This window comes from Neomonachus schauinslandi, chromosome X, assembly GCF_002201575.2.
Source record: "Neomonachus schauinslandi chromosome X, ASM220157v2, whole genome shotgun sequence".
In the NCBI taxonomy this organism is placed as follows: Eukaryota; Metazoa; Chordata; class Mammalia; order Carnivora; family Phocidae; genus Neomonachus; species Neomonachus schauinslandi.
This window is the reverse complement of record NC_058419.1, coordinates 29,718,334-29,741,478: the sequence shown is the minus strand read 5'-3', so window position 1 is coordinate 29,741,478 and position 23,145 is coordinate 29,718,334. Positions and strand designations below refer to the sequence as shown.

The following is a 23,145-nucleotide window of genomic DNA, read 5'->3' as shown; positions in this document are numbered from 1 at the left end:
ATCATGACCTGAGCCGAAGGCAGTCGCTTAACCAACTGAGCCACCCAGGCGCCCTCTGTGTCTATTTAAATGAGTATATGGTTCATACCCTTTTTCCTATTGATGTGATGTATCATCTTGACTGATTTGTGTATATATTGAACCACCCTTGCAACCCAGGAATAAATCCCACTTTATCATAGTGAATGATTTTTTTTTTTAAAGATTTTCTTTATTTATTTGAGAGAGAGAGTGAGAGAGAGAGAGAGCACAAGACGGGGGAGCGGGAGAGGGAGAAGCAGACTCCCTGCTGAGCAGGGAGCCCGACGTGGGACTCGATCCCGGGACTCCAGGATCATGACCTGAGCTGAAGGTAGTCGCTTAACCAATTGAGCCACCCAGGCGCCCGTGAATGATTTTTTTAAGGTATTGCTGGATTCGGTTTGGTCGTACTTTGTTGAAAATTTTTTTATCTATATTTATTAGAGGAATTGGCTTTTAGTTCTCTTTTTAGTGGTGTCTTTATCTTGTTTTTGTATCAGGGTAATGCTGGCCCCATAGAAGGAATTTGGAAGTTTTCTTTTCTTTTTCTAATTTTTGGAATAGTTTAAGAATAGGTATGAACTCTTTAAATGTTTGGTAGAATTTGCATGTGAAGACATCTGGTCCTGGAATTTTGTTTGTTGGGAGTTTTTGGATTAGTTATTAAATTACTTTGCTGGTTATTGGTCTGTTCATATATTCTGTTTCTTCCTGTTTTAGTTTTGGTAGTTTATATGTTTCTAGGTATTTATCCATTTGTTCTAGGTTGTCCAACATGTTGGCATATAGTTTTTCATAATCTCTTACAATGCTTTGTATTTTTATGGGGTTGGTTGTTATTTCTCCTTTCTCTTTTGTGTTTTTATTTACTTGGGTCCCTTTTTTTCTCGATAAGTCTGGCTAGAGGTTTATCAATTTTATTGATTTTTTTTTTTACAAAGAACCAGCTCCTGGGGGTGCCTGCATTTGTCAGTCAATTAAGCGTCTGACTCTTGGTTTTGGCTCAGGTCATGATCTCATGGGTTGTGAGATCAAGCCCAGCGTCAGACTCCACACTCAGTGGGGAGTCTGCTTAAAGATTCTCTCCTCCTGCCCCTCCCCCTAGTTGTCCTCTCTCTCTCTTTCAAATAAATTAATAAATCTTTAAAAAAAGGAAAAAGACAAAAAGAACCAGCTCCTGGTTTCATTGATCTGTTTAATATTTAAGGTTTTTAGTTTCTGTATCATTTATTTCTGCCCTAATGTCTATTACTTCCTTCATTCTGCTGGTTTCAGGTTTTGTATATTGTTCTTTTCTAGCTCCTTTAGGTGTATGGTTAGGTTGTTCATTTGAGATTTTTCTTGCTTTTTTTTGAAATATACATATTTTTAAAGATTTATTTATTTATTTGAGGGGGGAGGGAGTGCATGTGACCAGGGGCAGGGGTAGAGGGATAAAATCTCAAGCAGACTCCCCACTGAGCACACGGAGCCCAATGGGGGGCTTGATCCCACAACCCTGAGATCATGACCTGAGCTGAAATCAAGAGTCAGATGCTTAACCGACTCTGCCACCTAGGCGCCCTTTTTCTTGCTTCTTGATATAGGTCTGTATTGGTATAAATGTCCCTCTTAAAACTGCTTTTGCTGCATCCTAAAAGTTTTGGACTGTTGTATTTTCATTTTCATTTGTTTCCATGTACTTTTTAATTTTCTTCCTTTATTTCCTATTTAACCCATTCATTGTTTAGTAGCATGTTATTTATTTAAGTTTTATTTATTTATTTTTCGTAATGTCCACACCCAGTGTGGGGCTCGAACTCATGACCCTGAGATCAAGAGTCACATGCTCTTCTGACTGAGCCAGCCAAGCTCCCAGAAGCATGTTATCTGACCTCCATGTATTTGTGGGCTTTCCAGATTTTTTTCTTGTGGTTGACTTCTAGTTTCATAACATTGTGGTCAGAAAAGGTGCATGATATAATTTCTATCTTGAATTTGTTGAAGTTGTTTTGTGGCCTATATGTGATCTAGTCTTGAGAATGTTATTGTGTGCACTTGGAAAGAATGTGTATTCTGCTTTTTAGGATGGAATGTTTTGAATATATCTGTTAAATCCATCTGGTCTACTGTGTCACTCAAAGCCATTGTTTCCTTGTTGATGTTCTGTTTAGATGATCTGTCCATTGATGTAAGTGGGGTGTTAAAGTCCCCTATTTTTATTATATTACTACCAATTAGTTCCTTTATGTTTGTTATGAACAGTTTTATATATTTGTGTGCTCCCATGTTGGGTGCATAAACATTTATAATTGTTATATCTTGTTGGATTGTCTCCTTTATGATTATATAGTGCCCTTCTTTGTCTTTTGTTACAGTCTTTGTTTTAAAGTCTATTTTGTCTGATATCAGTATTGCTACTCTCGCTTTTTTTTGACATCTGTTTGTATGATAGATGTTTCTCCATCTCCTTACTTTCAATCTTCAGGTGTCTTTATGTCCAATGACTCTTTTGTAAGTAGCATATAGGTGGGTCTGATTTTTGTTTTTGTTTTTACTTTGATGTGGCCTCTTCTGTCTTTACTTTTGGAGTTTGTTCTGTCAATCTTCAGGTCGATTTCTAGGGTATTTATGATGATTTGATAGTTACCTCATTGTGTTCGTGGGATGAGGTGAGCTTAGGGTCCTCTTACTCTGCCATCATCTTCCTCTCTCTTCCTGATGTTGCTTATTAAGGCTGTATCCTAGATGGGTCGTGTTTTTTGTTTTTTTTTTAAGATTTTATTTATATATTGGGGGAGAGAGCAACAATATCAAGCAGACTCTGTGCTGAGCGTGGAGCCTGACATGAGGCTCGATTTTACAACCCTGAGATCATGAACCTGAGCCAAAACCAAGAGTCAGATGCTTAACTAACTGAGCTACCCAGGCACACCTGGGTCATGTTTTTTATTCATTCTGTCACTTTATGTTCTTTGATTGGAGCATTTAGTCCCTTTACATTCAAAGAAAGTATTAATAGTTAAGTACTTATTGCCATTTTATTACTTGTTTTGTGGTTACTTTGAAGATTTTCTCTGATTCTTTCTTTTTCATGGTTTGCTGGTTTTCTTTAGTGATATATTTGAATTTCTTTCTCTTTCTTCTTAGCATATTTATTAGCGGTTTTTGACCTGTGGTTGCCATTATGTTTATATATAATATCTTCTGCATATAGCAGTGTATATTAAATTGATGGTCATTTCAGTTTCAACCAATTCTTTACTCCTCTCCTCCTCACATTTTAGGTATATGGTGTCATATTTTAAATCCTTTTATTTTGTGAGTTCCTTGATGATATTTTTACAGAAATATTCATTTTTACTGCTTTTTTGTTTCCTACCTTCATAGTGTCATTTTTTTTTGGTTTTTCCTTTCCACTTAGAGAGTTCCCTTTGATATTTCTTGCAGGGCTGGTTTAGTGGTCATGAACTCCTTTAGTTTTTGTTTGTCTGGGAAAGTACCTCTATTTCTATTCTGAATGATTGTCTTACTGGATAGAGTATTCTTGGCTGCAGATTTTTCCCATTCAGCATTTTGAATATATCATCCCGCTCCTTTTTGGTCTGGAAAGTTTCTGCTCAAAAATCCCCTGATGGCCTTATGGGGTTTTCCTTGTATGTTACTGTTTTCTTTTGTCTTGCTCCTTTTTAACATGTTTTCTTTATCACTGTATTTTGCCAATTCGGTTATAATGTCTTGGTATATATCTGCTTTTGTTGATTTTGTTGGGAGTTCTCTGTGCCTCTTGGATTTGAATATCTGTTTCCTTTCTCAGATTAGGGAAGTTTTCAGCTATTATTTCCTTAAAAAGTTTTCTGCCCCTTTCTCTCTCTCTTTTTATTTTTATTATTTTAAAAAATATTTGTTTGAGAGAGTGAGAGAGCATGAGAGAGGGGAATGTCAGAGGGAGAAGCAGACTCCTGCTGATCAGGAAGCCCAGGTGGGGCTTGATCCTGGGACTCTGGGATCATGACCTGAGCCAAAGGCAGAACATGACCTGAGCCAAAGGCAGACGCTTAACCTACTGAGCCACTCAGGCACCCGCCCCCGTTTTTAAAGATTCTATTTTATTTTTTAAGTAATCTCAATACCCAGTGTGGGGCTCAAACCTACAACTGCAAGATCAAGAGTCTTACACTCCACCGAATGAGCCAGCCAGGTGCCCCAAGCCCCCTTTTCTCTTCTTCATCTGGAACTCCTGTAATATGAATGTTAGTACATTTAATGGAGTCACTGATTTCCCTAAGTATGTTCTTGTTTTGCATAATTCTTTTCTCCTTTATTTAGCTTGCTTACTTTCCATTATTCTGTCTCCTAAATCATTAATTTGTTTTCCTTCCAGCCTGCTGTTCATTGCATCAAGCATGTTTCTTTCCTTCTTTCTTTTTTTAAAAAATATTTTATTTATTTATTTGACAGAGAGAGAGACAGTGAGAGAGGGAACACAAGCAGGGGGAGTGGGAGAGGGAGAAGCAGGCTTCCCGCAGAGCAGAGAGCCCGATGTGGGGCTCGATCCCAGGGCCCTGGGATCATGACCTGAGCCAAAGGCAGACGCTTAACGACTCAGCCACCCAGGTGCCCCAAGCATGTTTCTAATCTTGTTTATTGCACTATTCATCTCTGGTTCTTTTTTATGTCTGTGTTAAGTGTCTCACTGATGTCTTCTACTCTTTTCTCAAGTCTGGTGAGTATCCTTATTATCATTGCTTTCAGTACTCCATCGGCCATGTTACATCTGTTTCACTTAGATGTCCAGCTGTGGCCTTGTCCTGTTCTTTCATTTGGGACAAATTTCTGTCTTCTCATTTTGTCTAAGTCTCTGTGCCTGTTTCTATGTTAAGTCAGCTCCATCTCCTGTGTCTGAGGATAATGACCTTATGAAGAACAGGTCCTGTAGTGCCCTGCTGTGTAGTGTCCCCTGTTCCCCAGGGCCTGGTGCTTCTGGAAGTGTCTCCAGTGTGTGCTCCATGTGCTCTGCTGTTTTATCCTGGCTGCCTTATCCTGCAGGCCAACAGTCTGCAGAGGCTCTTTGCCTGTGGTGGGCAGTGTTTGGTCCCTGGTCTGAATGTGGTGCATTTTAACCAGGTGTGCTCTGGTCCACTTGTGAAGTAAGACCAGTCACCACTGCTACCGGAATTGAAGCTCCACAGTACTACCAGGTCAGGAGACATGGCGGTGGCAGGGGTTTGGGTCAGTCATTTGGGGGTGGGGTCCCACCGCACTGGCACTGAGGAATCATGTCTGGGAAGAGAGGTTCCACCATAGCATGGGGTGGGGAACTTGGTGGAAGCGAGTCAGATAGCAAGTGTCAGCACTGCCCTGGTTCCTACAGGTGGCTCTTCGTTTATGCTGAGGGGCAGGGGAGGGGAATGGCATGTGCCAGCTCCTTTGCTCCTGGAGGGGTCTCTCCGTGAATGCTGCCTCTCTGGGACTTGCCTCAAGATGAGCAGATGACCTACCACTGTGTGCCCCAGGCGCTCTTCAGATTGCTGTTTCTGCACTATATGTGTGCGGGCTCTTTGCCCTGCCTTCTCTCCAAGAGCAGTGCAGCGTCCTCTGTGCTCTAGTCCTCTGTGCTCCATCTGAGCCAAGCCCGCTGACCTTTAAAAGTGCAGGCTTTAAGCCCTGCTAGTTCCAAGAACTCAAGAAATTGGCCCCTTTTGCTTTCCAGGCCAATTGCTATGGAGAGTCATTTTCCCTGTGTACTCCCTTGTGTGCTAGTCTGTCTCTTACCCTTCTCTCCGACTCTGGCTCTTTCCCCACCACAGTGGTCATGATCTGTTTCTCTCCCAAACCACATCTCCACGCTTCCTACCATCTTCGATGTGTCCTCTTCTCTACTTTTAGTTGTGGAGTTATTTCTGCCAGTCTTCAGGTCGATTTCAGGGATATTTAGGATGATTTGATAGTTATCTAGATGTACTTGCAACAGGAGGTGTCCCTAGGGTCCACCTATTCACGGCCATTTTCTCTCTGGTTATTTTATTTTATTTTAATTTAATTTTTAAAGATTTTATTTATTTATTTGACACAGAGAGAGAGCGCGCACAAGCAGCAGGAGAGGGAGGAGAAGCAGGCTCCCTGTGGAGCAGGGAGCCTGATGTGGGGCTCGATCCCAGGAGCTTGGGATCGTGATCGGAACCGAAGGCAGACACTTAACGGACTGAGCCACCCAGGCGCCCTTATTTTATTTTCTAAAAGATTTATTTGTTTATTTTAGAAAGAGAGTGGGGGGAAGAGCAGAGGGAGAGAGAATCTCAAGCAGACTCCCTGCCGGGTGCAGAGCCAGATGCAGGGCTTGACCAAGAGAACCAAGAGAAGGACACTTAACCAACTGAGCTACCCAGGCGCCCCTCTCTGGTTACTTTAATAGTTTGTATATCTTCTATTGATCTTGAATAATATCTTTTACCTTTTATTGTCATATTCATTATCTTTTATTTTTACACATCCCATCATGTTGTGTTCCTTACTTTTTTCTTGACTGCAATAGGTTGGGGTGTGGTTTGGCTTAGAGCATACTATCATGGTCCAATTTCCCATATTACAGATAACTGGTTGAGGAAGCATGGAGGCCATGGTCATGGCTACTCGTAACACAGGTTCATGCAAACATCTAGCAGTCATAAATGTAATTTGGTCCGTTCTACTAGCATATCCTTTTTTTTTTTAAAGATTTTATTTATTTATTTGACAGAGGAGACACAGCGAGAGAAAGAACACAAGCAGGGGGAGTGGGAGAGGGAGAAGCAGGCTTCCCGCCGAGCAGGGAGCCCGATGCGGGGCTTGATCCCAGGACCCTGGGATCAACCTGAGCCGAAGGCAGACGCTTAACGACTGAGCCACCCAGGCGCCCCCTACTAGCATATCCTTAAGAACATGTTTTTCTTTTCTCTTAAGGGGGCTCTCTATAGCCTATGGGCTCTGCCCTCCCTTTTGATATTGGAGAACTGCAAAAGTGTGGTAACCCAACATCATATTCTTTTTTAAGTGCCAATGTATTAAAAGTATTAATACATTTAATAAAATGTATTAAATCTGATAGAATTTTTCAAGTAAGTCAAGGCTACCTCTTTTATTTTATTTATTTATTTATTTATTAATATTTTATTTATTTATTTGACAGAAAAAGAAAGAGTGCACAAGCAGGGGGAGCGGCAGGCAGACGGAGAGAGAGAAGCAGGCTCTCCGCTGAGCAGGGAGCCCGATGCAGGGCTCGGTCCCGGGACCCTGGGATCATGACCCGAGCTGAAGGCAGACGCTTAACTGACTGAGCCACCCAGGCGCCCCAAGGCTACCTCTTGAGTCTCTGCCCATCTAACTTCCCTATTCTTCCTAGTTATATCATAGATAGGTTTTCATATCATCCCTACATGTAGTATGTGGTGTTTCCAATATCCAAACAGTCTTACCAGTTTATGAGCTTCTTTTGTGGTAGGAGATGTTATGTAGTTTATCTTGTTCATGACTGGGTTTGGTATTTTTCTACCTTCAGAGAACCAAATTATGTCTAGAAATTTTGCTGTAGTGTGGGGTCTGTGGACCTTACGTGGGTTAATTGTCCATCCTCTGAGTGTAAGGAATTCAATTCACCCAATTTTGACCTTAATCTGTTCTTCCACGTTATTACCATAAATAAGGATGTCATTAATAGAGGAAATAATGGTTTGTTTATGTGTTGTGTTTTCCTGAAAGGCCTGGATGTCTTGTGTTAGAAGGTGGTGGGGTTTTGTTGGATTGTTAAGGTATCCTTGTGGTAACATAGTAAACTGATATTGTCTGCCTTCCCATGTGAATGCAGTCATGGGTTGATCTTCCTCATCAATTGGAATAGCAAAGAAAATGTCAGATAAGTCTATCACTGTATATTAAGTTCCGGATCCAGTGGTGCTGTAGTTTGTGATAGTGCCTATGTTTGGGAGTGTTGCCTCAATTTTGGGAGGGTGTCTGTTTAAATTCCTATAATTTACTGTAAATCTGTGTGATCCATCTAGCTTTTTAACAGGCAAGATTGGGTGAAAATAGTAGGAACAATAATTTGTTCCTATAATAGTTCCTGAATTTTGTTCTTAACTTGAATATGTCCTCCCTTAAGATTATAGTGGGGTATATTTGTTATTTTAAATGGGGTGAGCAGGGTGCCTGGGTGGCTCAGTTGGTTAAGCAACTGCCTTTGGCTCAGGTCATGATCCCAGGGTCCTGGGATCAAGTCCCACATCGGGCCCCCTGCTCAGCAGGGAGCCTGCTTCTCCCTTTGCCTGCCGCTCCCCCCCTGCTTGTGCTCTCTCTCTCACTCTCTCTCTCTCAAATAAATAAATAAAAATAAAAATAAATAAATGGGGTGGGCTGTTTAATTGCAGTTCATTTTGGTATAGCTAAGGTATTCTGTGGAATGGTTATATCTTTGTTGTTTACATCTTGTATTATTACATCTATTTCAAGAATGTTTTCTAAATTGGGCCCTACAAGGCATTTGTCCTTATGGGTGGTATATCGTTAGTTAAGAGTGTATGTGCCCATGTCCCATGGGATTAATTTTCCTCCTAATCCTTCAATTAGTCTCTTTGATTGGTAAAGTTTTCTAAATTAGTAGGTTATCCTTGTATCATTGTTACTTGAGACCCTGCATCTAACAGCATAGTAGTATATGTAATATTTTTATTTATAAAAGGTGTTTTATAGATATGGGCACTGTAACAGGGATAATTGTCTCTGATTTGGGCAAAGAGATGGAGTCCCTGTATGGGGCTCATGGGGCTTTCTGCCTTTTACCTATCAGTGGCATGTCTATTTATGGGACTAGGTTTTATAATGGGGTAGTATTTACAATAAATGGATTCATGGGTCTACATGTTGGTTTATTTTCTGTTGGTCTATTTCCCCCCAAAAATGGGTGTTTCCATCTTTCTGCCGCTATAAATAGTTTCTGGGGTTCTTATTTGGATTAAAGGTCTCCTGTATTTCTGGCACCTTCAAATACTGTAAATAGTGCTGTTCTATCCTGTGGAGGTGCAGCTGTTAAAATGACCTTTTAAATTGATTCTCTTGCGGGGCGCCTGGGTGGCTAAGTTGTTGAGTGTCTGCCTTAGGTTCGGGTCATGATCCCAGGGTCCTGGGATCCAGCCCCGCATCGGGCTCCTTGCTCGGCGGGAAGCCTGCTTCCCCTCTCCCACTCCCCCTGCTTGTGTTCCCTCTCTCGCTGTCTCTCTCTCTGTCAAATAAATAAATAAAATCTTAAAAAAAAATAAATTGATTCTCTTGCTACTGTGTGTAGTAGTGAGGGTGTCTGTCCCCTATCATAAATCGTAGTTAATGGTCCTAATCTCATTACATTAGTAGCTTCCCCTGCTGTTTTTCATTGAGATGTTTTATGGGGTAATGTATTAGGTATAGGCCATGTTAATCTCCAGGTTGCTGCTGTCCAGTCAGAGATCTTTGTATATTAATATACTTTTTCCCAAATGCTCTAAGGTGTTCATTAAATTTAGCATCAGTGGTAATGGGTCTGAGTTTCAGTTTCTGCTCCTGTGAGGATCAGGTTGTGTCCTCTTTTGGACTATAAATGTAGTAGCCACTGGGTTTCTGTGTTAAAATCAGTTTGTTGGAATTCTATTCTAATTTTTGTCATTTCTTCTCTAGTATAAGCTCTCTCGTCAGTGATTCTGATTGGTTCTATATTTTCATTTGTTGTAGTTTTGTCTATTTTCATAGGTCTGGTTTCTAGTAAGTTAAAATTTACCAGGGTCAAAAGGGTTAAAGTGATTATCATTGTTGGGGTGTGGATTGGTGTTATTAGGAGCAAAAAGGTCTAGGTTTCTTCCTACTCTGGAGATTACTTTACATACTAGTACTTTTCCTCATAGTCGTCAGTATCTGTGTTACTAAATATTCCTAATAAGAGTGATGGAATTTCTTCCTTATGTGCTTTTTCTTAAAAGAAAGCGATTATTAAAAAAAAAAAGAAAGCGATTATTTTATAAATCATAATAAATGTATGTTATTCATCCTTATTAAAAGACAGATTGACAGGTTATAACTTAAAATGTCCAGTAACATGCTGGGTTTTGTTGATGTTTTGGCTTCTTCATAGTCTTTTTTTATATACATAATATATTAGGTATATAAAATATTTATATACAATATATATATAGGCCTATAACCTAGTGATTTGACAATTCTATACATTACTAAGTGCTCACCATAGTAGTGTAGTTACCATCTATCACCATACAAAGTTATTATAATATTATTGACTATATTCTCCATGCTGTACCTTTAATCCCTGTGACTTATCCATTTTACAAGTAAAAACTTATACCTCTTAATTTTCCTCAAACATTTTGCCCAACCTCCAGACCCCCTTATGTGCTCTTTTATTTTACTTTAAAAAATACTGTTTATATTTTTGTATGAAAATAATGGCCCTACTACCATGTTTACATACCTACCGATACTGGAAACAGAATTCAATAATGAATCACTTCTAAATCTTTTAAAGAACATACAAACATTGGGGCGCCTGGGTGGCTCAGTCATTAAGCGTCTGCCTTCAGCTCAGGTCATGATCCCAGGGTCCTGGGATCAAGCCCTGCATCGGGCTCCCTGCTCTGCGGGGAGCCTGCTTCTCCCTCTCCCACTCCCCCTGCTTGTGTTCCCTCTCTCGCTGTGTCTCTCTCTGTCAAATAAATAAATAAATCTTAAAAAAAAACCAAACATACAAACATTAAAACACTGATTGATTATAGAAAGTAGAGTGGAGAGGGACGCCTGGGTGGCTTAGTTGGTTAAGCGTCTGCCTTCGGCTCAGGTCATGATCCCAGGGTCCTGGGATTGAGTCCCTCATCAGGTTCCTTGCTTAGTGGGGAGCCCGCTTCTCCCTCTGCATGCTGCTCCCTCTGCTTGTGCTCTCTCTCTCTGACAAACAAATAAATAAAATCTTTAAAAAAAGAGAGTAGTGCTCGCTTCGGCAGCACATATACTAAAATTGGAAGGATACAGAGAAGATTAGCATGGCTCCTGTGGAAGGATGACATGGAAATTCTTGAAGTGTTCCATATTTTTTAGGAATAGCATGGAGGACATTAGGAGAAGGAAGGGAAAAATGAAGGGGGGTGGAATCAGAGGGGGAGATGAACCATGAGAGACTATGGACTCTGGGAATCAAACTGAGGGTTTTAGAGGGAAGGGGGGGTGGGGGGGATGGGTGAGCCCAGTGATGGGTATTAAGGAGGGCATGTATTGCATGGAGCATTGGGTGTTATATGCAAACAGTGAATCATGGAACACTACATCAAAAACTAATGATGTACTGTATGGTGACATAACATAATAAAAAAATTATAAAAAATAAATATAGAGGGGCGCCAGGGTGGCTCAGCCGTTAAGCATCTGCCTTCGGCTCGGGTCATGGTCCCAGGGTCCTGGGATCGAGCCCTGCATCAGGTTCCCTGCTCCACGGGAGGCCTGCTTCTCCCTCTCCCACTCCCCCTGCTTGTGTTCCCTCTCTCTGTGTGTCTCTCTCTGTCAAATAAATAAATAAAATCGTTAAAAAAATAAAAAATAAAAAATAAAATAAATAAATAAATATAGAAAAAAAGAGTAGAGTGGAGGGAAAAAACATTAGCTATCATTTTCATTAAAGAGAAGCACTCTGAGGAGAATCAAATCAGTTAGTAATATTCATCTATATTGCAAAATAATACATAGAAAAGTTAGTGATCATACTGATTTTATTACTTTTTCTAAGCCATTTTATCTCTCTCACAGTCAATGCAAAGAAATAAAACAATATAAAGAAAAATATGTCATTATTATTCACAATAAAAAAGGTCTGCTTCATTCTACAGGCCTGGGCATATTGTATAATATGGACCACTTAATGGCTCAAGTGGATCAAAGTACCATTTTGATTCTTACTTACTGAATAGAATTTCATCCGTATTTGGTGATAGAACTAGCTCCATGGTAGCTGTAATGTATTGAATCATTTCTTTGGTATCCCCAGATCTCACATTAAGTAAAAAAGACCCTACTCAAGAAAAGATGACAATCAGTCTGTCCATAAATTATATCCACAGGCTCCTTCTATTTACTTATTTATTTATTTAGAGTGCGTGACGGGGGGAGGGGCAGAGGGAGAGGTAGAGAATCCTCAAGCAGCCTCTGTGCTGAGCATGGAGCCCTATGTGGGGTTTGATTCCAGGACCCTGAAATCACGACTAGAGCTGAAATCAAGAGTCAGTCACTTAACCGACTGAGCCACCCAGAAACCCAGGCTCTTTCTTTAGTGTAAGGTGGGAAAAGGGGCCCTTTCTGGAGTACATGGATGCAAGTATTGTTGTGGTTTAAAGATTGCTAAATTGATATTGTGTCTGCTATAAAGAAAATAAGGTATACATCAAAACGACTGCCAGATTAAGAAACTTCCACAGCATGTCTCAGTTCTTCAAATAATTGAGCAAGTTCCTTTTCTAGGCTGATAATCTGGTATTCACATTGCTGCTGCCCATGAGACTCATCACCAGAGGTAAACGATTCAGTTGAACCAGCTGGTAGCTGTTATGATAACAGATGATACTTTAAAAAAAAATTTTTTTTTTTAAGATTTCATTTATTTATTTGACAGAGAGAGACACAGCGAGAGAGGGAACACAAGCAGGGGGAGTGGGAGAGGGAGAAGCAGGCTCCCCACCGAACAGGGAGCTTGATGATGCGGGGCTCAGTCCCGGGACCCTGGGATCACGACCTGAGCTGAAGGCAGACGCTTAACGACTGAGCCACCCAGGTGCCCCTAAAAAATTTTTTTTAATTTTTAATTTTTTTTGAGAGAGTGTGTGTGACAGGGGTAGGGGCAGAGGGAGAGAAAGAATCTCAAGCAGGCTCCACACTCAGCACAGAGCCTGGGGGCTTGATGGCAGGACCCTTAGATCATGACCTGAGTCGAAATCAAGTCAGTTGCTTAACTGAGTAAGCCACCCAGTGCCCCGTTAACAGATGATACTTTCATTTTTTGAAAGTTCAAGTTTGCTCTCTTGGTCTGTTGCAAGGGCAAAGTAGATAAGAGACTGGGTATCAAAGAAAGCTTTGGACCATTGTCATGGCTACTTTAATAATAGGTACGCCATCTCTAACTGATGCAACAATAGCATGGAGCCCTTCAACATGTAGTAATTTATTTATTTTATTTATTTATTTGTCAGAGAGAGAGAGAGCACACAAACAGGAGGAGCTGCAAGCAGAGGGAGAAGCAGTCTCCTGGCTGAGCAGGGAGCCCGATTTGGGGCTCAGTCCCAGGACCTCAGGATCATGACCTGAGCTGAAGGCAGACACTTAACTGACTGAGCCACCCAGGCGTTCCTGTAGTAATTTTTTAAATTAAGTGTTTAATTTCAATTCCAGTATAGTTAACATAGAGTGTCATATTAGTTTTCGGTGTACAATATAGTGATTCAACAATCCCATACATCACCCAGTGCTTATCAGGACAAGTGTACTCCATAATCCCCATCATCTATTTCACCCATCACCCCTCCCCCACTTCCCCTCCAGTAACCATCAGTTTGTTCTCTGTAGTTAACAGTCTGTTTCTTGGTTTGCCTTTCTATTTTTTTCCTTTCCTTATTTGTTTTGTTTCTTAAATTCCACATATGACTGAAATTATATATTTGTATTCTTCTGACTGACTTATTTTACTTAGTATTATACTTTAGCTCCATCCATATTGTTGCAAATGGCAAGATTTCATTCTTTTTTATGAATGAGAAATACTCCATTGTATATATATACCACATTTTTTATCCATTCATCTATCAGTGGACACTTGAGCTACTTTCATAATTTGGCAATTGTAAAAAATGCTACTATAAACATAGGGGTGCATGTATCCCTTTGAATTAGTGTTTTTGTATTTTTCAGGTAAATACCCAGTAGTGCAACTGCTGGATCATAGGGTAGTTCTATTTTTAACTTTTTGAGGAATCTCCATACTGTTTTACACACTGGCTGCACCAATTTGCATTCCCACCAACAGTGCAAGAGGGTTCCTTTTTCTCCCAAGTGCTTGCCAGTACCTCTTGTTTCTTGTGTTTTTGATTTTAGCCATTCTGACAGGTGTGAGGTGATATCTCATTGTGGTTTTGATTTACATTTTCCTGAAGGATGTTGTACTTTGTCCGATCCTTTTTTCTGTGTCTATTGAGATGGTCATATGGTATTTATCCTTTCTCTTCTTTTTTTAAAAGATTTTACTGGGCATATTCTGTTTTTTTTTTAAGATTTTATTTATTTATTTGACAGAGAGAGCAAGAGAGCACAAGCAGGGGGAGTGGGAGGCAGAGGGAGAAGGAGAAGCAGGTTCCCTGCAGAGCAGGGAGCTCCATGTGGGGCTCGATCCCAGCACCCTGGGATCATGACCTGAGCCGAAGGCAGACGCTTAACCGACTGAGCCACCCAGGTGCCCCTATGCTTTCTCTTCTTGATGTGATGTATCACATTGATGTATTTGCAATCATTGAACCACCCTTGCATCCTGGCAATAAATCCCACTTGATCGTGGTGGATGATTTTTTTAAATGTATTGTTGGTTTCAGTTTGCTAGTTTTTCATTTAATATTTTTACATCTATGTTTATCAGAGATATTGGCCTGTAGTTCTCTTTTTTGTGGTGTATTTTCTAGTTTTGGTATCAGGGTGATACTGGCCTTATAGAATGAATTTGGAAGTTGTCCTCCTATTTTTTGGAGTAGTTTGAGAATAGGTATTAACTCTTCTCTCTCTTTTTTTAATTATTTATTTTAGAGGGGAGCGGGAAGGGCAGAGGGAGAGGGAGAGAGAATCTTAAGTGGACTCCATGCTGAGCGTGGAGCCTGATATGGAGCTCAATCCTACAACCCTGCGATTACTACCTGAGCCAAAACCAAGAGTTGGACACTTGACTGACTGTACCACCCAGGTGCCCCAGGTAGTAACTCTTCTTTAGATGTCTGATAGAATTTGCCTATGAAGCTGTGTGGTCCTGAACTATTATTTGTTGGGAGTTTTTTTATTACTGATTAAATTTCATTGCTGGCAATCACTCTGTTCAAATTTTCTAATTCTTCCTGCTTCAGTTTTGGTAGTTTATGTGTTTCTAGGGATTTATTCATTTCTTCTAGGTTGTCCAATTTATTTGGCATATAATTTTTCATAATATTCTCTTAATCCTGTGTGTTTCTGTGGTGTCAGTTATTTCTCCTTTTTTATTTCTGATTTTTAAAAAATTTTTATTTATTTATTTTTTTTAAAGATTTTATTTATTTATTTGACAGAGAGAGAGTGAGAGAGCACAAGCAGGGAGAGCAGCAGAGGCAGAGAGAGAATCAGGCTCCCCACTGAGCACGGAGCCTGATGTGGGCCTCGATCCCAGGACCCTGGGATTATGACCTGAGCCGAAGGCAGACGCTCAACCAACTGAGCCACCCAGGCACCCCTATTTCTGATTTTTTTTTTTAACTTGGGTCCTTTTTTTTTTTTTAATGAATCTGGCTAGACGTTTATAAATTTTGTTGATCTTTCAAAGAAGTAGCTCTTGGTTTCATTGATCTGTTTTATTGTCTTGCTAGTTTCTATATCATTTATTTCTGCTCTGATCTTTATTATTTCCTTCCTTCTGTTGGTTTTAGGTTTTGTTTGTTCTTTCTTAGCTCCTTTAGATTATGTTGTTTATTAGAGATTTTTCTTGCTTCTTGAGGTAGGCCTGCATTGGTATAAAGTTCCCTCTTAGAACTGCTTTTGCTGCATTCCAAAGATCTTTGGCTATTCTGTTTTCATTTTCATTTATTTCCATATAATTTTTTTAATTTCAAATTTGATTTGTTGGTTGAGCCATTCATTGTTTAGTAGCATCTTATTTAACCTCTATGTATTTGTGCTCTTTCCAGATTTTTTCTTGTCATTCATTTCTAATTTCATAGTGCTATGGTCAGAAAAGATGCATGGTATGACTTTGATCTTTTTGAATTTGTTGACACTTGTTGTGTGGCCTAATACGTGATCTCTTCTGGGAATGTTTTGTGTGCACTTGAAAAGAAAGTGTAGGGGCGCCTGGGTGGCTCAGTCGGTTAAGCGTCCAACTCTTGGTTTTGGCTCAGGTCCTGATCTCATGGGTGGTGAGATAGAACCCTGTCTCCAGCTCCATGCTCAGCAGGGAATCTGCTTGAAGATTCTCTCCCTCTGGACTTTACCCCACTTGCATGTGTGCACTCTGTCTCTCTCTAAAAAATAAATAAATAATTTTTAAAAAGTAGGCCAATACTGTACTAAAACATTGTTTTAACAGAGAAAAACCAAATCATAATTTTGTACCAGTGTACTTTTGATATTAAAACTCATTTTATTTAGTTAAATTTATTCCAATTTTAGCTAGTCCTGATCGTGTATAAGATTACTTTCCAAAGATTCCTTTTTTTTTTTAGTAGGCTCCACACCCAGAGTGGAGCTCAACACGGCACTCGAACCCACCATCCTGAGATTAAGACCCGAGCCGAGACCAAAAGTTTGAATGTTCAACTGACTGAGCCACCTAGGTGCCTTCACCTTTCTTAAACATTTATTGATTTTCTTTAGTAAACTCTATACCCAACATGGGGCTTGAACTCATGACCCTGAAATCAAGAGTTGCATGCTCTTCCAACTGAGCCAGCCAGGTGACCCCCAAAGATTCCTTTTTCATAAACCTTCTACAACTTTCTTTTTTTTTTTTTTTAAAGATTTTATCTATTTATTTGAGAGAGAGAGAGGGCGGGTGTGTGAGTAGGGGAGGGGAAGGGGAAAAAGAGAGAATCTCAAGGACTCTGTGCTGAGTGCAGAGCCTGACTCAGGGCTTGATCCCAGGACCCTGAGATCATGACCCCAGCGGAAATCAACAGTCAGACGCTCAACCGACTGAGCCACCCAGGTGCCCCTACAACTTTATTTTTTACACTGAGATTTTGTGCTGTTTTCCCTCTTACCCACCTCTCTTTAGGAAAAAAATTACTTTATTTTCACTCAATAAAATGCATTTCCATTCCTCATACCTTCTTTTACTGAAAACATACATCTTACTTTTTTTCATATGGAGTTGTTTCCCTTATTTTTTTTAGTAGCTTTAACCACATGTTAATTGGAATTCTTAACTCTTAGAAACCTTTAGTCCTAGTGAAAACAAAGTAGTAAGCAAATGTGAATTGTCTGTTATAGCAGCATTCTTTAGACTGGCAAATTTATGAATACATTTCATGATTTCTAGAAACGTATGCTTCTGTATAGTACAACCTTTCAATAAAGGATGAAAAATATTTACTAATAGTCCCAAATTTATCTTTACTTTCTCTTTAATTGGAAAGACAAAAGTAGATAAATCTATGCTCAGTAATTAATGTTTTATTATTTTATCTTATTTGGAAATAATGTAGATATTTAATGAATTTAACTTAACACCTCACTTAACCTAAAAGCAAAAGTTTAAGGTTTCAGGTTACCAAAATGATCTGAGCAAACATTGAAAAAGTTTACCTACAAACCTTTTTTTTAATTTACACCTTTTCCAATTTATTTGTTCTTAACACTTATGTTTAGATTGCCCGCAAAAACTCCATTAGACATCAGACAAAGTCAACCATTATTTTTTTAGTTATTTATTGCTGAGAAATTTTGTAACAGAGGTAACATGGATTAATTTGGTTTTAAATAAACCCAGGCAGAATAAAGGTTTTATATTTAATGCTAATAACTCTAAATGATATAAGAAGTGGTTGCGGTTTGGAGCTGATGGCCAAGAAAGAATTCTTGAGACTTTTTTGGTGCAAAAAGTTGGTTTTATTAAATCACTGGGATGGGACCTGTCGGCAGAAAGATGTGCACTGGGGTCATGAGAAGTGGCTGACTACATACTTTCAAGTTGGTAGGGGGTTAGGGATAGCTTAATTCTGAAAGAATTTTGGAAGCAAGGTTTCCAGGACCTTGAGGGGGCCAACTATCTTTAGGAAAAGGTCATTTACTATGTCTAGTAAAACCCTAATCGTGAGACCCTTCAGATGTATCTCAGTGGGCCATTTGCTTAGGGGATGATTACAAACATACATCTTGGGGGTTAGAGATAAAGGAAGTTTCCAAAGGAATTTTTGTATGTTAAAGTAGACTCAGGATACTGGGGGGCGGGCTAAGATTGCCTTTTGCCCTTAGGAAACCATCAACGTTGAGGCAGTTGAGTTCCTAGAAGAAGGTCTCCCTGCTTCAAGGACTTGTCAGTGGGCTGTAGGAATTAAGGAAACTTAATTTTTTTCTTTTCCCTTTACTTCCCACATCATAAAGACATGTCTATTTTTGGGGCACCTGGGTGGCTCAGTTGTTAAGCGTCTGCCTTCGGTTCAGGTCATGGTCTCAGGGTCCTGGGATGGAGCCCCACATCGGGCTTCCTGCTGGGTGGGAGGCCTGCTTCTCCCTCTCCCACTCCCTCTGCTTGTGTTCCCTCTCTTGCTGAGTGTCTCTCTGTCAAATAAAAAAAAAAAGACATGTCTATTTTAATTAAACCAACAGCATTAAATTAGCTTTAATACTTAATATTTTCTAGGGCGCCTGGGTGGCTCAGTCGTTAAGCGTCTGCCTTCGGCTTAGGTCATGGTCCCAGGGTCCCCACATCCGGCTCCCTGCTCAGCGGGGAGCCTGCTTCTCCCTCTCCCGCTCCCCCTGCTTGTGCTCTTTCTTTCTCTGTCAAATAAATAATAAATCTTTAAAAAAATACTGAATATTTTCCAAGATCACATGAACCTGAAATTCATTTGGATGGTCTTTATTTTATTGTTGGGAATTTTTATGAATACTAAATTTATATAAGCATGTAATTTTCTAGAAGCCAATTAAAGTTCTTTTACAAATTAATTTTAGCAATACCATTGGGAGGTAGAAAGATATCTCACATTTACTGTGTGTGTGTGTATAGACAACATAAACACTATATACAATACACAAAGATATTATAGCTTTTGTTTGTACTAGTATCTTTGTCTCTTTTTTAAGATTTTATTTATTTATTTGACAGAGAGAGAGAAAGCACAAGTGGGCAGAGCAGCAGGCAGAGGGAGAGGGAGAAGCAGGCTCCCCGCCAAGCAGAGAGCCCAATGCAGGGCTTGATCCCTGGGATCATGACCTGAGCCCTGAGCGGAAGGCAGACGCTTAACCAACAGAGCCACCTAGTCACCCCAGTACTAGTATCTTTGGAGATGACATTATAGGCCCAATTTCCAAGTATCTTTCTCTATTTCTGCTGAAAAACTTCTCCCTTAAATTTGCATTTGAAAGAATGGCTCTTAGGTCCTAGAGAAGATGGGAAGGGGGAGAAAATATACATCACAAAGGCACTGAGAAAGTACCTGCATTTTCTCTAAGGTGGTGTTTTTTGGGGGCATATTTGCCTGTTATCAGAGGTGCTAGAATGTGGGCACAGGAGCCTTTCTTTGCAGTTCTGATTTTTAGAAGTCCTCTCCCTCCGCTCTATTCTTCAGTCTCCGGTGATTCTGGGCTGCGTTTGCATTTCAAAATCATGATAAGATTTATAATTTCAAGGGAAAGAGAAAGAATGCAGATTTTTTTCTGAGAGTTTCAAGGTAATTGGTATTTAATATTTTCTTTCTGTTTTCTTAAGTGCCAAACAATTTGGTCTAATATTCTAATATAATATCTTTATAATATCTACAAGTATTTTGAGAGGAATAGTTGAGGTTTGGGGGTTGGTAAAGATAGGTGTGTTTTGATTTGTTTCTGGAGTTGCATTTCTGGTTTTGTATAGATTTGCAAGATAAAGACAGTTGTTTCTAATTCCCCCAAAGAACTGGATTACTGCCTGACTATCTGGAGATTGACCTGCTTCTTTAAAGTTGCTTCCACCAGGGAGATTGTTAACTAAAGTGGGAATTAGAAGATTTATGTTTTTGTAACGTCTGTATAAAGCATCTTAACAAAAACCTTCTCTCTGAGTGTGCAGTTCAACCTCGGCTTCTGTTAGCCCCTGAATATTGGCCTTTAGCTGATCACTTGTTCCTCTGTGATGGTGTGGGGCGGGTGGTTGTGAATGGCCACTAATCTAACTGGTCTCAATTTTTGAAAAAAAAATTTATTTAAATTCATCTCTAAATTTGGTAAAATCTTCTCAAAGGAGAGGTTTAAAGGGCTTTATAATTTAAAGGATCTGCTGCTATCCGGAGGACATGAAATTTATTTTTGGTGGGGGTCTAGGATGTGTCTGCAAAGGATGTTGCATAGGAATGCCTGAAGCTGGCAGAGATTGACTACAGAGCCCTAGAAGATAGGAGCAAAATGAGCCTTACTGCCAGTCTCAGGGGCTTTTGTTCAATTCATTTCTGGTTTTTAGCATTTACATGAGCAACCTGTATACTTTGGGTCTCAACATTAGGCTGGAGGCCATCTAAATTTTGCAAGGGAGGGGAAATTAAAATAGGAAAATGGGGCTGGGTTTCAAGAAGGGGATTTACGTTGGATATAGACATTAATTTTTATTTTAAGTCTAATTTCTTTTCTTTCATCTTGTCAAAGGAGTCCCTAAGGCCAGCTGTTATACTAAGACAGTTGAGAGCACTCTTTAATTTTTTTTCTTTCAAATATAACCAAATTAAAAGATCCATTGTCTGGCCATTGACAAGTAGGATCTATTAATCTTTTTTTTTAAATAAAGATTGTATTTATTTATTTGTCAGAGAGAGAGGGAGAGAGCAAGCATAATCAGGGGGAGCAGCAGGCAGGGCATAAGCAGGCTCCCCGCTGAGCAAGGAGCCCAACGTGGGGCTCAATCCCAGGACCCCAGGATCATGACCTGAGCCAAAGGCAGACGCCCAACTGACTGAGCCACATAGGCGCCCCGGATCTATTAATCTTAATAGTGACTTAAACCAATAAGCCTTTTTAAGGCTTAACTATGGACACAAGAGGCATACCCAAAGACAGTGTAAAAAAAAAAGGGCAGCCCAAACAAGGTGCAGAAAGTTCACTTCCCAGAGTTGGTCTAAGAAAGCAAAGGCCTTTGTTGTACAGAGGGTTAATTTATCCCAGTATAGCAGGCTTTCACGGTGTCAGGATGGAGAATGTTCTAAGGTGCCAGTCTCAAGCTCCCCCTTCCCAATAAAGGAGTCTTGGAGTTAGGTAGGAAGTGCTCTAACAGCTTTTAAGTGCTTTACCCACGCCCACTAATTTTGTGGCTTTGGCTTTCAAGGTGTCCATTAGCAACAGGCCTTACCTCATGTGCTTCATTAACCCACATCAGAAGAGTTTGTCTAAAGTGACACTGGTCTGATGAGAAATGTGCACTCATCAGTCTGTGAGCTTGCCTTGAACAGCAGGCTTATTAGGGTCTATGCTTGTATTCTTACCCTATCGTTTTTCCTCCTTATGACAAATGATACAACAGACAAAGACAAAGTAAAACAAAGACGATCTCTGGAAAGAAATGGATCGCTACTCTACCAAATTTACTTGAGTCTCTAAGCCCAAGGAACTAGTTCCACAGATATTCTTTCCTGCTAATCTAAATATATATATATAAAAGACTTATCAGTCTTGCTTCACTGGACTCCACAGACAGAGATTCCAGGAGGCTGACATGGTAAGAAATCTTATCTTCTCCTGGCTGTATGTCAGATGCCCAAGGATCTGCAGAATTTTTGGAGCAAATATCCAGTGGAAGTTTATCCTGCCAAGTATGGCAACTGTTGGGGAAGAAAAAATTTACTCTTTAAGGGTCTTCTAGCTGGTCTAACAATTAAGTTGACATGAAACATATTAATGGGACAAAATCAGATTTAATTACAAATGTACAGGGAATCCACACAGGCATGAGATTCCAGATAGTTGGGCAAAGTGAGGTAAATATGTCCCAGAACTAAAGAGAAGGGAATGGGGTCTGCTACTTGACAGGGAAGGAAAGCAATTCACAGGAAGATGAAAAAGAGTAAATGTTTGGTAAATAAGTGTTTGTTGAGCCATCTAGAAATAATGGGTCACAGAGAGGACTTTGATCAAACAGGTCTTGTTGGTTCCTCCCTGTCTACCATGTCCTATTATAATGTAGATATCTGTATTGATCACTCTCTTTCTGGAAGAAGTCCTCTATCTATATTCTTTGAGACAGTTAGGGGGAAGGTCAAATTTTTTTCCTGAGTCCTTTGGGCATTGATTATTTTCAGCTCAAAATAATCTTCCTGCCAAAGAGGCTCATATTGGGGTGGCCTGCCCTGGGCCCCTACATGTGGAAAATAAAAAACACATACTTAAATAAACGATGGGTCAAATTTAAAAAATACAAAGGAAATTAGAAAATATCTTGATACAAATGAAAAAGTAAACACGCCATATGGAAAATATGAGCTGCAGTGAAAGCAGCGTGGAGATAAATTTACATTTGTAAGCAGTTTATTTATTTTTATATTTAAAATTTTATTATTTTTTTTTTTTTAGAGAGAGGAGGAGAAGAGGAGCAGAGGGAGAGGGAGACAGAATCCCAAGCAGATTGCACGCTGAGTGCAGAGCCTGATGCGGGGCTTGATCTCAAGACCCTGAGATCATGACCTGAGCTGAAATCAAGAGTTAGACGCTTAACCACCTGAACCAGCCAGGCTCCCCATCACTCTCTTTCTTTCTTTCTTTTTTAAGATTTTATTTATTTGTCAGATAGAGAAGAGAGAGAGCACAAGCAGGGAGAGTGGCAGGCAGAGGGAGAAGCAGATTCCCCACTGAGCAAGGAGCCCGATGTGGGGCTCCATCCCAGGACCCTGGGATCATGACCTAAGCCTGAGGCAGATGCTTAACCCACTGAGCCACCCAGGTGTCCCACACTCTTATTTCTTATAAGTCTTTCAGATACTCTATTTCTTCTTGAGTCAGTTTCACTAGTTTGTCATTTTAGGAATTTATTCATTTCATCTCTGTTATCTAATTTGATGGCATACAGTTGTTCGTACTATTCCCTTATAATTCTTCTTTTTATCAGATTATTAGTAATCTCCCATTGTTTACTTCTGATTTTAGTAACTTCTGTTCTCTCTCTCTTTTTTCTTTTTTGGTCAGTCTAGCTAAATG

The 23,145-nt window shown here is 39.9% G+C and overlaps 1 long non-coding RNA gene and 1 other non-coding gene across 2 annotated transcripts in view; both read left to right on the top strand.

The window, feature by feature from the left end:
* LOC110576899 overlaps positions 1-23,145 on the top strand; it is a 41,892-nt gene that overhangs the window by 5,668 nt on the left and 13,079 nt on the right. The window lies entirely within an intron of this gene.
* On the top strand, positions 10,997-11,103 carry LOC123323452. The gene has a single exon (XR_006539397.1). It is a non-coding gene; the product is annotated as a U6 spliceosomal RNA (small nuclear RNA).